The sequence below is a fragment of the Culex quinquefasciatus genome, chromosome 3 (assembly GCF_015732765.1).
Source record: "Culex quinquefasciatus strain JHB chromosome 3, VPISU_Cqui_1.0_pri_paternal, whole genome shotgun sequence".
Classification (NCBI taxonomy): domain Eukaryota; kingdom Metazoa; phylum Arthropoda; class Insecta; order Diptera; family Culicidae; genus Culex; species Culex quinquefasciatus.
In genome coordinates, this window is record NC_051863.1 from 34,100,319 (window position 1) to 34,115,177 (window position 14,859).

The 14,859-nt window shown below is 35.6% G+C and overlaps 1 protein-coding gene across 10 annotated transcripts in view; it reads right to left on the reverse strand.

Moving 5' to 3' along the window:
• LOC6039483 (zinc finger CCCH domain-containing protein 13) overlaps nt 1-7,822 on the reverse strand; it is a 215,511-nt gene extending 207,689 nt beyond the window's left edge. For all 10 annotated transcript variants that reach the window (XR_005278191.1, XR_005278194.1, XR_005278190.1 and 7 more), the window contains exon 1: nt 7,320-7,822. The gene's annotated coding sequence lies outside the window, so the exon portion shown is untranslated. The remainder of the gene's footprint in view (nt 1-7,319) is intronic.
• Nucleotides 7,823-14,859: the final 7,037 nt, after the last annotated feature.

The following is a 14,859-nucleotide window of genomic DNA, read 5'->3' on the forward strand; positions in this document are numbered from 1 at the left end:
AGTCGGAGTCGGCTTAACTTAGAAAGCCGGAGTCGGAGTCGTTTGAAATATGACCCGACTCCGAAGCCCAGCATTACATCTTCTTGTCCCATCTATTAAGAATTAAGTTAATTATTTCTGGAGGTAATAACAAATAAAACTTAAAATTTTGGTAGAAGAAATTTACAAAAAACAATACAGTTATCTCATCTATGAAAAAACATTTATTTTTTAAGCTCGTAAAATAACATATTCTTAAAGAAGATTTTTTTTTTTTGAGCTGGTTGAAATTTGGAATGTCATTCTTTTTTAACCAAAAATAGTTAATTTCAACACAGTTCATTTTGTTTATGGAGCAAGGTTTTTCAATCTTAACAGATTTTATTGCATTAAATTCAAGCCTGATTTAAAAAAAAAAACTAAACAATTCTCTCTTACTAACGAGCCTTTCCACGTGTCCAAGATCACACAGAAAATATTCCTTTTTGCAATAAATCTTAAAAAAAAACCCCTACTCTAAAGGTTACAGGTCGGAGACCTTTCAAACCCATCTTAGTTTACACTGCAGTGCAATTCTACCAGAAATACCAAACACAATGTGTTGCAGGAGGCAATTTTTAATCGTTCACAGCAGAAGCGACTCTGTTTGGGTTTCAGCTGAAAGAAGCAAAACAGACAACTCTACACCCCCTACGCGTGTGTAAATTCACGCGGGCACGCGAGACCAATTTTCGACCAATTTTGAGGCATTTTTTGTGCTGGCATTTTCGCTGATGTTTGTGTTTTTACCAATTTGTAAATGTGCTTAAGCTTGGAAAATTGAACCGCGCGTCACAACGAGCGCGAGAAAAATGGGCATAATGGAACATAATTCAAACAAATCGAAAAGCACTTTTTAGCACCCCTCTTCGTCATTTTGGTTGGCTGCACTGGAAGTTGGCTATTTTTCCACTTTTCCACTTTTAAGAGTGCGCCCCTACTTGCCCCCTTGCCGCCCTTCTAGTAACAAAAAATAAGTAATGTTTAGTCTGTAAATGCCACATTTTTCACCTTCGATGAGCAACAGGGTGACGAATTGTTATTGCTATTTTTTTTAAATTTAAGTTTTATTTGACAAAATTCTAAATAGTTGAGAAAGACTTTATTAATGTTCAACAAATAATTCGAAACAAACATTTATTTTTGATAAAAAAAATGTTTTCACGCAATGCTTCGCGAAAGGACAACGACACACCGCGCGGCGGCAATAAACAAAGCACCGACAAGCGTTTACAGCAATTGGCGAGCGTACGTTTTTCCATTAATAAATCGTTTGAATGTTGAGCAATTTTCCGTTTGTGTGCGGGGAGATTCGCGTCGATCATCGGCAGTTTAGGTGGAAATTGACTTTGCCGTGGCTTCTCGCGCCTTTTTCCGCCGTGGCGTCGGCGTCGTTGATTTGCTCGACGGCGACGACGAAGACGACGCCGGTAAAGTGTTAATTGAGTGCATCGCAAAGTGGTTCAATTAGGGGGGAGGGGTCGGGGCGAAAAAATGTGTGCAAAGTTTTTGAAAGCATTTTTAAGCGTGACGAGGTCCTTGTTCGCGCGCTTGAATGATTCCTCGATTGAACCGGAAAAAATATTCTTTGCGGATTTGATTCAGCGAGGCAGTTTAGTTTAGCAGCAATTTTTAGAATTCTAGAGTAAATTTTCAAAATAACCTATGAGTCATGGGTTTCCTGTGCAGATAGGACCCTTTGAAAATTTAATCTAGAATTATTGTTGCAAAAAGGACTTATGCAAATTTAAATTCAAAGTTTCGTGGAATATTTTGCAAAATTTCAATTATAGCATAACTGAGCGGCGAATTCCTTGTAGATCAGAGGTGGCCTCAGTTTTAAATAGGGTTTCCAATTTTCCAATTTGATAAAAAAAAATTAAACAGCTGTCTTAATTTGATATTTTTTCCTGATTCGCCAAATTGGATTGATAAAAAATAATTAAATATGATATATTTTTTAAAATTTAAATCATGAATATACGTATACAATAACCAGCCTTAATTAAAAAAAAAATAGAGCTTGGAATGTAGTGGGTCTGTAAACTATTTTTTTAACAATTTTCCCTTATAATCCAAATGAATGCTGTATCTATTACAGTAAATTCTCGTATGTTTGGCAGGTTGAGCACTCGCTCCTAACTGCATCCAATTGGCAGATTTTTACTATTTATACAACTAATTTTGCAAAACTTTTGATATAAACTTGCTTGCTCATTTCTTATTGAGCTAGGGGAACAGCATCTAATTCCAGCGTGCCTCTAATGTTGGCAGGTCAGAACTTTGACATTCAATTAAAGCTAATTAAAAACGTTTTCAACTGAAATCGAGTGATAAATAGCTCAATGAGAAGTGAGCAAGCAAGTTTCTATCAAAAGTTTTGCAAAATTAGTTGTTTAAATAGTGAAAATAAGCAAATTGGATGGAGTTAGGAGCAAGTGCTGAACCTGCCAAACATACCAGAATTTCCCCTATATATCACTCGAATTCAGTTGAAAACGCTTTTTATTAGCTTTAAGGTGAAGCCGTTGATCATTTTCGAAGAAAATTGATCATTACTATAAAATATTCTGTATTAAATTCAATTTAACGAATTTCAGCACCAAAAGGAATCAGCATGTGCCGGGTGTTGAGTTCTTCAAGCCACTGAAAGAATTTTCGATCTAAATCAAAAGCGTTTAAAATTTATATAATTTTGTGGTACAATCATTGACGTCCTAGTTGGCAATCATTGATTAATGACGATTTCCATAACTTTATAAGGAATGGGATAATCGTTACCAAAAGGAATCAGCATGTGTAGAAACTATTCTAAACAACTTGTTAAAGGAATTTTGTCAAAATATTGAAAGCGACGCAAAATTTATATCTTTGAACAAAAAATCATGACAATTATGGAAGTCTTCACGTTAATTGAATGTAAATGTTCTGATCTGCCAACATTAGAGGCACGGTGGAATTAGATGCTGTTCCCCTACTAAGTATTAAAGTGTTCAACTGTTTCCACAACCGAATCTGACTTTCCATGTTTTAATTTCGGGAATTCCCGGGACAAAATATTAAAATAATCCCGGAATTCGAGATTTCCCAGTTTTGGAAAAAATCCGGGAATTTTGTCCCGGGAATTACCGGGATGGACGCACTTGTTTTGAATGATGGGACAAATATGAATTTAATACATTTACAGTCGACTCTTTGGTCTCTCTCGCGCACGAAAGATCGTTAAAAGGAATCTAAAAAAATCATCATGTTGATTATTCGGCGGAACATCTTTTTCACTACTACACTTGCATGTGATCGAAAAATGAACTGTCAGTTTTTGTTGTTGGTATTTTTTGGAGAAGTTCGGGAGCGATTTTCTTTTGCGTGATTGGCCTCCTTTCTCTTTCGCGGGTGAAAAAAGTTCGCAAGCGAAAATGATTTTTTTGCGATGTCTATGCAAGCCATGAGAAAGTAAAATTATTGACAACCGGAAGAGATTTTTAATGCAAACAGAATCCAAGGGACCGTCGAGGAAGAGATCCTTCAAGCAAGGGAAAATATCGAGGAATGAAGATAATTGAAGTATGCAGATTGAAGGGACTGAAAAATTCATCGATAGATGGAAAATTATTGATATCGAGAAGATCGACAGCCAGAGAGTCGACTGTATATAAAGTTGAAAATTTGAAGGCAGATTTTTGCCTTTTCACTGAGGTAAGATTATAATGCTGCTCTAATTATTTACTTTTCACATAATGCCCTTCATTTATACCTATCGACTCAAAAAAGAAAACTGAATAAATGTCTGTCTGTATGTGTGTCTGCGTGTTTGTGTGATGTTTTGAAGATCTTCCCAACGAGGCTAAACATAGAAGATCAATCTTGTATCAAGTTCAAGTATTCAAGTGATATTTATATTCTTTATATTTTTGTAGCCTGGTTTCATACCAATATCCTATAACGTCAGGTGTAGAGCGTCCAATTTCCCGGGGTTACAAAATTCCCGGGAAACGGGAAATTTTCAACAAATTTCCCGGGAAATCCCGGGAATTTCCGGGAAATTCTAAATTAATCGAAAATTGTTCTGATCCTGGTTTTGGTCAATATTTTGCAACAAAATAGTATTAAATAGCAATTCCAATGGTCTGAGTAAGTGTAAGGTTCACTTAATGCCTTGGCTGCTTGTAAAAAAAAAAAACATACAACTTCAGGAAAATATATAAATTTTCTAAATTCGTTCGCTCAAAATATAATGATTAGTATTTTGTATTGATAAGAAATAGCCAGGTATATGTTTTTCATGGCAATTTTTTTATTCAGAACAAATCTTACTGGATTAATCTCATGAATAAATATATAAGCATTGAATTTACCTTAAAAATCTGCTATTCACTCGAAATACCATTTTTATGTAATTACAACTTCCAGTTTTCAAATGTATGGAGCGAGTATTTGAAATATGTTTACATTTTTTTAAGTAGTTTTTTAATGATATGTTTAATGATTCGGCCTAATAAAAGACTTTGGTAAAAAGAATTTTCATAGAAAAAAAAAGTTGTTTAGTAGTTTCAGATTTAAACTTTACGCCCTTGGTACGCTAAAAAAATGAGTTCGCGTAAACGTGAACAGAGCTCATGCCAACGGGAACCAGGAAGAAAACTATTCAACTTTTATAGTGCATTGCACCATGAAAGTGAACAGTTTTCTTCCTGGTTCCCGTTGGCATGAGCTCTGTTCACGTTTACGCGAACTCATTTTTTTGAGTGTAGCTCAAGTGCTCTATAAATTTTTAACTTTTGACTGTAATTCCTCGAATACTTTTGAACAAATTAACCTAATAATTTGGTAATGGGAAACAAAACAAAAAACAATCAATTTTGATCTTGGCGGGAAGAGTTACCTTATTTTCAAAGATATAACAAGAATTTTTGCTTAAAAAGCATACCAAAATTTTAATAGTTTATTTTTAATATCGTAAGTTTATTCATAATATCGTACAAGATCTATACCTAGTTGTGAATGCTTCAGAAATTATTATCATCTGAAATAAATCTTGACATAAAATTTTTAGACGAACTGATAAGTTCAATAAGAACAGTAAATTGAATTTATTAAAATAAGTTTTTTATATAGATTTTTTTTTTGAAAGTTTAAAAAATGTACCAGAAAGTTGAGAAAATGTATACTTCCGCTTGAATTTCGGGAATTCCCGGGAAATTTACAAATTTCCCGGGAAACGGGAAATATTTTTTTTCGGGAAATCCCGGGAATTCCCGGGATTTTTTTTCCCGGGACGGGAAATTGGACGCTCTAGTCAGGTGTCAATGAAATCTTAACTTTTTGTGTGACCAATATTTGGTAAAAGGAGCGAGGAAGGCTCCAACCACAAAGGAGGAGTAAGCTAGTTTTTTTTATTAATGATTTTTTTAATATTTAAACTAGGCTGACACCATGAAGAAATTTTGACTAATTAAGTTAAGGACATTATTAGGTTGAAAATTTTAATGTTGGTGTTTTTAATTATTGATACCCCCAAGGATACCAATAATTTGTTTGAAAATTTTCTAAGTTTACGTAATTAAATATGTTAATATTTTTAATTTTGTTTAAATTGGCGAAAATTATGGGAAAATTCAAATTTTTTTTTCGGACATTTTTTTCCTTAAAATTTGGTCTTTATCCGAAACTTTAAAAATATTATACTCTCCAAGGAATTCAATAATTTTATCGAAAGTTTTAAAAGTATTTTATTTAGGACATTATTTGGCCGTAACATGTGGATGATGAAGTTCTCATTCTAAATATTTTTATATGTTTCCGAAAAGATCAAACAAATTTACAAATGATTCTTTTTTTTTTAACACGGCAAACAAATAAAAAATATAAAAATGAAAATTACAAGCCATGGTTTTAACATTTGAATGAAAAAGTGTTTTAAAATGCATTTTACATCTGCCCAGTTTTCTAAATAACAAATATTTTCGAAATATTTTTTTTGTCGAAAAAAACTTTTTGTAGTACTGTACGACGGAATTTCACAAAAAAATATTTTTGATCGATCTCAAATATGCTTAATATGATTTTAAACGCAAAATGCATATCAAATTATGTTCAGTTTATTAGACTTCTTTTTCCATTAATATTCTGAAGTTTTTTTTTAATATTTGTTTTACGTTGTTCAAAATTAGTGCTAAGATTAAATAGTCTTTGTTCTCCAAAAAGTCCTTGGTATCTTTTTGGTTGAATTTTAGTCATAATATTTTTCGCCCCTAATTGTTTTGGACAAAATTGAAGGGGACAGAAACATGGAATAAAATTGGGCTAAGTTATGTTCTTGAAATTAAAATTATATCAAACCGTTAAAAAATAAATGTCAAAAATGTATTTCAAAAGTTGTCTCTGTTCAACTGAACAAAAAAAGGTTATTTAATTTTTAAATATTTAAATAACAACATTACGTCAGTTGTATGCTATCTTGTGACACGTCCTTTCTTTTTTTTACCGTAGCCGTGTCACAAGATAGCACTCAAGCGACGATTAGTAAAAAGAAAAGTTCAAACACAAAATTATTTTTAGCGCAAACCAACTCCTGTGACACACTTCATCGAGCGCCCAATTCCCTCCAAAGCGTAGATTTCTAATCTGTACCCTCCTCCCCCCGAATCCCATTGCTAACCCGGCTCAAACCAGCTCACTGTTTTAGCATTCAGAGCCCAACTCGCCACCAATCGTGGTCCCGTCGTTCGGCAAACCACGTCGCGTCGCGCGCCGTTGACGTTCGACATTTTTCCCCTGAAATCAGCGACGGGGCTCAGCTTGATCTTTGTTTTGCCTGCAAATTACCACCTTCGTTGGTTCGCATTTTGGCCTGCTAAAACTGTCCAAAAAGACCGACCGACTTTGGCTATAGTTGTCCAAAACCAGTTTGACTGTTTGCCGATCAGAATTTTATGCCAGCAGCATGGTGTTCTTCGAGTTGCTCACACAACTTCTTCTCAGGTGCACAAGTCAGCTGGTATCCCTTTGGAAGGGGGAGGCGAATTGGGTCCAAAACACAACACACAATCACCCCGTCCTTCTGACGGACCTTCAGCATTCCGTTATGTTGCCGACACTGTTCCTTCTCCCAGCGAGATCTCTTCGATTGCCAATTTGCATCTTCCACCATCGGCATCAACATCAACAACAAAGGGAACACTGACATTACCGACCGCTCACCAGCATCCAAATATCTTGCGACCTCGTCTCTTAACAGGTTTCTCGATCGGTTTCACGATCTCTTCACCGCGCACGAAATCCGGCTTATCGCCTTCACTTACTTCTTAAGCTTTGCTGAAACTCGCTTGACGGTCCGGTCACCGCCAGTGATTCCCTTCTCGGCTGTAGTAATCCTCAAGACTGCTGTGCGCGGATAACCTGTTGAACTCTTTCTAGGACGCAACACCACAACAACAACCACCAAACACTTTGGAGACCTCCGCGAGTGAAATCTTCCTGGGATGTTTTTGGGCGCGGACAGGCCCCAGTTGTACTACACACACACCTTTCTCCCTCTCTCTCTCTCTTTCACTTCTTCGCGACTCGGATGTCCACCGAACACACAAAAATTTACACCCGCCGCCACAACCTGGACAGCGCGCGCCACAACACCCTTCGCGTCCCCACAGAGAGCTCCAAAAAGCTTCAACGACAACAAAAATCTCGAATCAGCGCGCGAACAGCTTCCCCAGAAGAACCGGCACAACGACAACAACTTTCCACTCAACAACAAACGCCTTTACGGCCCGCAGCTGCGCATCAACACACAACCGTTACACGTGAACGCTGAAAGTAGACTGACGAATTCCGTACACGCGGCCGGGCTCGTCCAGCTGGAGTTGGGGCGCTGTGGTGGTGCCACCGAAGCAGAATAGAGTTCATCCCGTTCATCCTGATGAACTAAAGGGGGGTCCGGCGGAGTTCATGCAAGCTCGCTCTCTCTCGCGAGAGAGGGAGAGAGCGGAGCGGAAATTTTCTGCAACATTTTGTAAACAGAAACGTTTGGGTGGAAAACGAAGGCGGTTAATTTTTAGTGGCTTGTTGGGCGAGGAAAATTGAGGGGGGTGGGAAGGTAAGAGCACCACGTGGATTGGAGCTTTGAATGAGCTTTGGAGCGTTTCCAGGTGGGAAAAGTTTCGGGAGGTGGTGAAATGTTTCGCGGGAGTACTCGAGAGCTTTGCATATTAGAGATGGTAGGGTTCTTTGGAATTGGAGGTCGTCATCTCTAGAGTTTTGTTTAGGAAAAGGTTCAATAGGGTCCCAAACTGCCCATAATTGAAAATTCGGCTATTATGCCAAATCAAGTATTCCGAGAAAAACGCGTTTTAGTGTTTGTCACAAAATCTCTGTCAAGGCAATTTCCCATAAGAGTGGCATATTAGCCGTTTGGTTTTTCGCATCGGCAGCCAAGTCTAAACACTATTTCAGTGAAATTCAAGTTCCAGAAGATGCGTTGGAACATCCTCTACCACCTGGTGCTAATATCTCGTTTTTGCCAAAAGTGGATATTAGCCGTTTTTTCAATGGTGGGCAGCAAAGCCCTATTTACATTTTTAAGTACAATGATTTAAACCCATTTATTATTAACAAACTAATGTCATCTTCTACTATCCCGAACAGACGGAAATAACCTGGGAATAACATTTTTTGATATTTAAAAATACTAGGCCAATAACATTTTATGTTATTTATAACAAGATTTGTTATTCGCCGTTAGGATTTTTTTTTGTCATTGGATTATTATTGTTATAACAGACTAATACTATTTTAAGTTATTCTTCGAACAAAGCTTTGTTATTATTTTTTGTTATTTTAAAAACTAATCCGATCATCCCAAAAACAGTTTAAGGTATTCTTCCATCACAAAAAATGTTATTCCGAAGTTGTTCTGGCTTTCAATCAATATCAGACCGATAAAAAAAATTGTTATGATAACAACTGTTGTTGAACTCTTATGCAAAAATGGATTTTGCAAGAATATTCCATAACACTTTCTGTTATTTTAACAGTATTTGTTATTGAAATGGCATAAACTTAGTTATTACCGTCATTTCGGGATTGTCCTAATGTCCAAAAAATCAAAAAATGCATTCCGTTTTCCGATTCGAACTAATTTTCATTGAGATAATCATGAAACTTTAGGAAAAGGAATCATCCACAAATCACTTGGAACTATTTTAGAAATCGTGGGGGTAATTCTCTACTAACTCACACGAAATCGAGAAAACTTGCCCCGACCCCTCTTCGATTTGCGTGAAACTTTGTCCTAAGGGGTAACTTTTGTCCCTGATCACGAATCCGAGGTCCGTTTTTTTATATCTCGTGACGGAGGGGCGGTACGACCCCTTCCATTTTTGAATATGCGAAAAAAGAGGTGTTTTTCAATAATTTGCAGCCTGAAACGGCGATGAGATAGAAATTTGGTGTCAAAGGGACTTTTATGTAAAATTAGACGCCCGATTTGATGGCGTTCTCAGAATTCCGAAAAAAACGTATTTTCCAAAAATTTTTGGAACATGTTATTTTATGGGAAATTTTATGTTCTTTTCGAATCTACATTGACTTAGAAGGGTCATTTTTTCATTTAGAACAAAATTTTTCATTTTAAAATTTCGTGTTTTTTATAAACATCACGAGTTATCGCAATTTTACGAAAAAAAGTTTTGAAAAAGTTACTTTTTGCGTTTCTCTTTGTTTCGTCGTCCGTGTCTATCACGGGTGACCATGAACGGCCATGATCGATGACGACTAACTTTTTTAAAACATTTTTCGTAAAATCGCGATAACTCGTGATGTTTATGAGCAAACCCCTTATGTTTATATATCAATTTTTTTGTAATTGTCTGCTACAACTACAACTTTGCAGAACATTGTTACACTCTAAAAAATAACCCTGCAAAGTTAGAAAAATCATGAAATTTTAAAATGAAAAATTTTGTTCTAAATGAAAAAATGACCCTTCTGGGTTAATGTAGATTCGAAAAGTATATAAAATTTCCCATAAAATGACATGTTCCAAAATTTTTTACAGTCGAGTAACGGAAAATGGGAGAATTTTAAAAACTTTTTTAGTGTTTTTTCGATGAATTCTGAGTACGCCATCAAATCGGGCGTCTAATTTTACATAAAAGTCCCTTTGACATCAAATTTCTATCTCATCACCGTTTCAGGCTGCAAATTATTGAAAAACACCTCTTTTTCGCATGTTCAAAAATGGAAGGGGTCATACCGCCTCTCCGTCACGAGATATCAAAAAACGGACATCGGATTCGTGATCAGGGACAAAAGTTACCCCTTAGGACAAAGTTTCACGCAAATCGAAGAGGGGTCGGGGCAACTGCTGTGTGAGTTGGCGGAGAATTACCCGTGGACAATCGCTAATCGGGCGTAATTAATTTTTACTCTTCATTTTGCGAAAAAATCTCAGCCCGTCACCCTGGGGCAACTTTTTCTGATCTCCCATGTGAGTTGGCAGCAACCGGACCCTAAGATGACAGTTTTCGTGAGTTGCACGTATTCACCGACAGATGGCAAGTGGGCCTCGTCGGAGTCCGCCCAAAAATACGCAACTCAAACTTTGCACAGGAAACTTTTTTTTCGTGACGGCTTTTGCGGCACGCTCACTTTAACTGTTCTAGACTAATATTTGAACACGGCGTATCTATTAACAAGTTTTTAAAGAAAATGATTCCAGAATGCTTATTTTGTCGTTTTAAACCGAAACAAGGCAAGAACTATATTTATTCAAACTATTCACCATTTTCAAAAATTTTACTAGATAGCATCTTAGGCCCACTGGGCCCACAAAACGGGGTCCGCTCAGTTTGTATGGGAGCTGTCAACATGCTCCCGGGCTGGTTGGCAGAGAATTACCTTAATAAAATTATTTTATTTTTTTCAAAAATTCAAAAAATGGTCTAATTTTATTTATTGAAAATTAAAAACATTTTCTCTATCTGTGTTTAAAGATTTGAATTGTTAGTCAAGGCTAAAAACCCAAAAATAGCATGTCTAACGGCAAATCGTGTAACAGGCCAGGTTTTGATGGATCTAGGCTAAATCGACCCTGCTGAGTCCGAATATCGCGGTCACGAAGCCCGATTCCTTAAGGGAAGCGAGATATTCAAGATGGCGACCAATATGGCGGCTATATAGAGAAGTCAACAATATCACAGTATGAAGGTTGTCGACTTGTCGATTTTAACTAATTTCGGGTCGCTGAAAACGAATATAACCATGAAAATCGGTCACGGCGACCCAGCAGCGTGTAATCCAAGATGGCGTCCAATATGGCGAATAGTGAATCTTCAAGTATTTTTAAACAAGTTGTAACAGGCTTGTGACCGAACAAATTTAACTAATTTGGGGTCGCTGAACCCGAATATGACCATGAAAATCGGTCACAAGCCTGTTACATCTTGTTTAAAAATACTTGAAGATTCTCTCTTCGCCATATTGGACGCCATCTTGGATTACACGCTGCTGGGTCGCCGTGACCGATTTTCATGGTTATATTCGGGTTCAGCGGCCCAAAATTAGTTAAAATCGACACGTCAACAACCTTTATACTGTGATATTGTTAACTTCTCTATATAGCCGCCATATTGGTCGCCATCTTGAATATCTCGCTTCCCTTAAGGAATTCGGCTTCGTGACCGCGATTTTCGGACTCAGCGGGGTCGATTTAGTCTAGATCCATCAAAACCTGGCCTGTTACATGATTTGCCGTTAGACACACGAAAATGAGCCCTTTTTCGATTTCGTGCCAAGACTATGTGGTTTGGTTGAGCATTTCAGCAGAATGCATTTCTGTGAATACAAAGAGTTGAATGTTGTTCTATATTGATATCTTTGTAAGAAGAGTGTCCGCTTTGCTCTCCATCCGCATTGACTATTTCATATTCCTGATTTTCTGCTCTTCTGTTGATTTTCATTATTTTTTTCATTATTATTTCACACTTACTACCAGTATTTGTCAGGGGATACTGATCTCAATTTGCTCTCCATTCGCATTAACATTTTCTCATCTATGATTTTCCTTTTTATTAGTACCGTCATCAGGGGTGAGATTAGGTCAAACAAATTTCTGTGACCAACCTCAACCCCCAAACAAAATGTCACCCCTGATGACGATAGTTAGAATCAAAGCAGGGGATCGAGGAGGAAGCATCAAGAACCGAGAAGGGCAAAATTCTTAGAATAGAGGAATTTTGTACTTCTTTTCTTCAATTCAGCGTAGGCTACAGAGCTCGGTCCAAGCACAAAAATCCCTGCAAAAAGACGTTTCGGATACGTTTCAGCAAACAAAATAAAGTTCGACGGATGTTCACCCAATGTTACTTGCGTGTAAATAATGTTTATTCATTTAGATGTTTAAAGTGTAATTTCAAGGTTTATTTATCGTTTCATTATTCCGAAAGTCTGCTGTTTTTATCATTTATTGTTGAAACTGTTTCCTTTCTGTTTCCTTCTTGCTTCACAGAATAGGCATTTGTATGCCTTTTTCTTTATGTTTATGTCTGTTGCTTTCATTATCAAATTGATAAAACTAAAAAAAAATGAGTTAATCAATTGCCATTACTCTACCCTAACTGTCTGTCCGTTATTTTAGTCTATTTACAATGATCATGTCACTTTACACCTTTATTTTGTCAAAGGCATTTATTCTCTTTCGCACGCGCACTCGCGCTAAAATCTTTCTCACTATTCTGCTCTACTTTTTTTTATTTAGTTTCTATACAATCTAACAGGCATTGCCCGGAATCCGTATCTCAGCGTGTTTCTTTTTTTATTTTTCTTCATTTTTCATAAGATTTCTCCACCTCCTTCCTTCCTATTTTCTTTTTCCTTTTTTTGCATAACGTGTTCTGAGCCACTAGGCAACGGTTATTTTTGTTTTGTTTTATTACACTCATATATTCACTTAGATCGCACCTCTTCTAATGTCCAGTGTGTTCTGTGTGGCTTCTGCTATTTATTCTGCTTGTGTTACTATGTGTTGGGTGTGTTTTAAAAACTTTTACTCCGTTTCACGCAACTTTACTTGTGTATTAATAAATAATTGTTATTTTTCATTACAAGTAACAAGCAGTTTCTCAAAACGAAAAATAAAAAAATAAAACTGGATGCTGGATCATTTGCCATCGGTCGGTGCGCCATTACCAAGTAATTGTTTAAGACTAACTCTTCGTACAGTTTCGTTTGGAAAATCAAACTTTTCTAGGGGGTGTATTTTGTTTTAAACGACCTTAATTTTTTTTTTGTTTTGTTTTTTTTTTCTAGCGTTTTATTTTCTTCTCTCTCATGCATATGTGTACTCTATACTTGTCTTAGTAATTTGCCCGAAAGTGGTTTCTGGTTTAGTAGCGTACTATTTGTTTTTAGAATCGAAAGGAACGCACGGAAAGAGAGGGAGAGCCTGCTCGAGTTGGGACCAAACAACTTGGGAATAATATTTTTTTGTTATGGAAGAATACCTCCAACTGTTATTGGGATGATCGGATTTAGTGTTAAACGATAATAACGAAAAAAAAATCATAACGACGAATAACAAATCTTGTTATAAATAACATAAAATGTTATTGGCCTAGTATTTTCAAATATCAAAAAATGTTATTCCCAAATTATTTCCGTCTGCTCGGGGAACGCCAGTGAACGCACACGAAGTTGCAACGAATGAATGCCGAGTTCGCGAAGCGCTCAGTCACCATTCACCGACAATTTTCGAATGTTCACAAGTCCGGGTAAGCAGAACGATTCCGAGCTGCCTACATTTAATTTTATATGAATAACAACTCAAAACAGTTGATAGAATTTTCTTTGCATTTAAAGTTGAATCAAATTTTCCTTTTTAAGGCCATCACCAAGCAAAAATTTAGTACTTTGATTTTATTTACCGATATTGTCATAACTCAAGCCTCAATTTTTTAACCAGGTCCTGAAGAAATGTTACACGAAGTTAACAAACTAACCTGATCAGAGTGATCAAATAGTTTTATTTTCAAAATTACAACACGACTCTTGCTAAAAAAAGATAAGGTCCTAGGGGACAAGGAATTGATTAGTAACCCGGATTCACCGGAATTCTTCCCGTAGCGGACAAAAAATAAAAAAAAAAACAAGAAACTCAAGAAATTTTAGACAAAAAAAAAAACAAATATAAAAACAAAAAAATCACAAAATTCAAAGAATTAAAAAAATTTCAGAAATTTACAAAATTTTAGAAATTTAGTAAGATTTAAGAAATTTAAAAAAGAGATATCCAGGAAATTGAAATGATTCAAAATATTCAGTAAATTCAAAAAAAATAAAAAATCAAAGAATTCAAAAAAAAATCGAAAAAACTGAAATGAAAAACAAATCACGAAATTCAAAAGAATCTACAAATTTGCGAAAATTACGAAAAAAAAGAAATTCAAGGTATTTACAAAATTTGACAAGTTCAAAAAGATCAAGAAAATTCAGAAATTTTAGATATTTAAGAAATTTATCAAATTCAAATATTAAAAATAAATTACAAAATTTAAGAAATTAAAAAAACCAAGAAATTAAAAAAATTAGAAATTCTAGAAATTTACTAAATTCAAAAAGTTTAAAAAATTAAAGAAAATTCAGAAATTTATGAAATTTAACAAACACAATAATTTTAAGCAATTTAGGAAAATCCATGAAAAAAACACAATCAAAAAATAAAAAAAAAATCATAAAATTCAAGATAAAAAAAAAATTCATGAAATTACGAAATTCAGTAAATTAAAAAAATCACGAAATTCAAAAAAGGCAAAACAAATAAAAGTTCATAAAATGTATAAAATTTGAGAA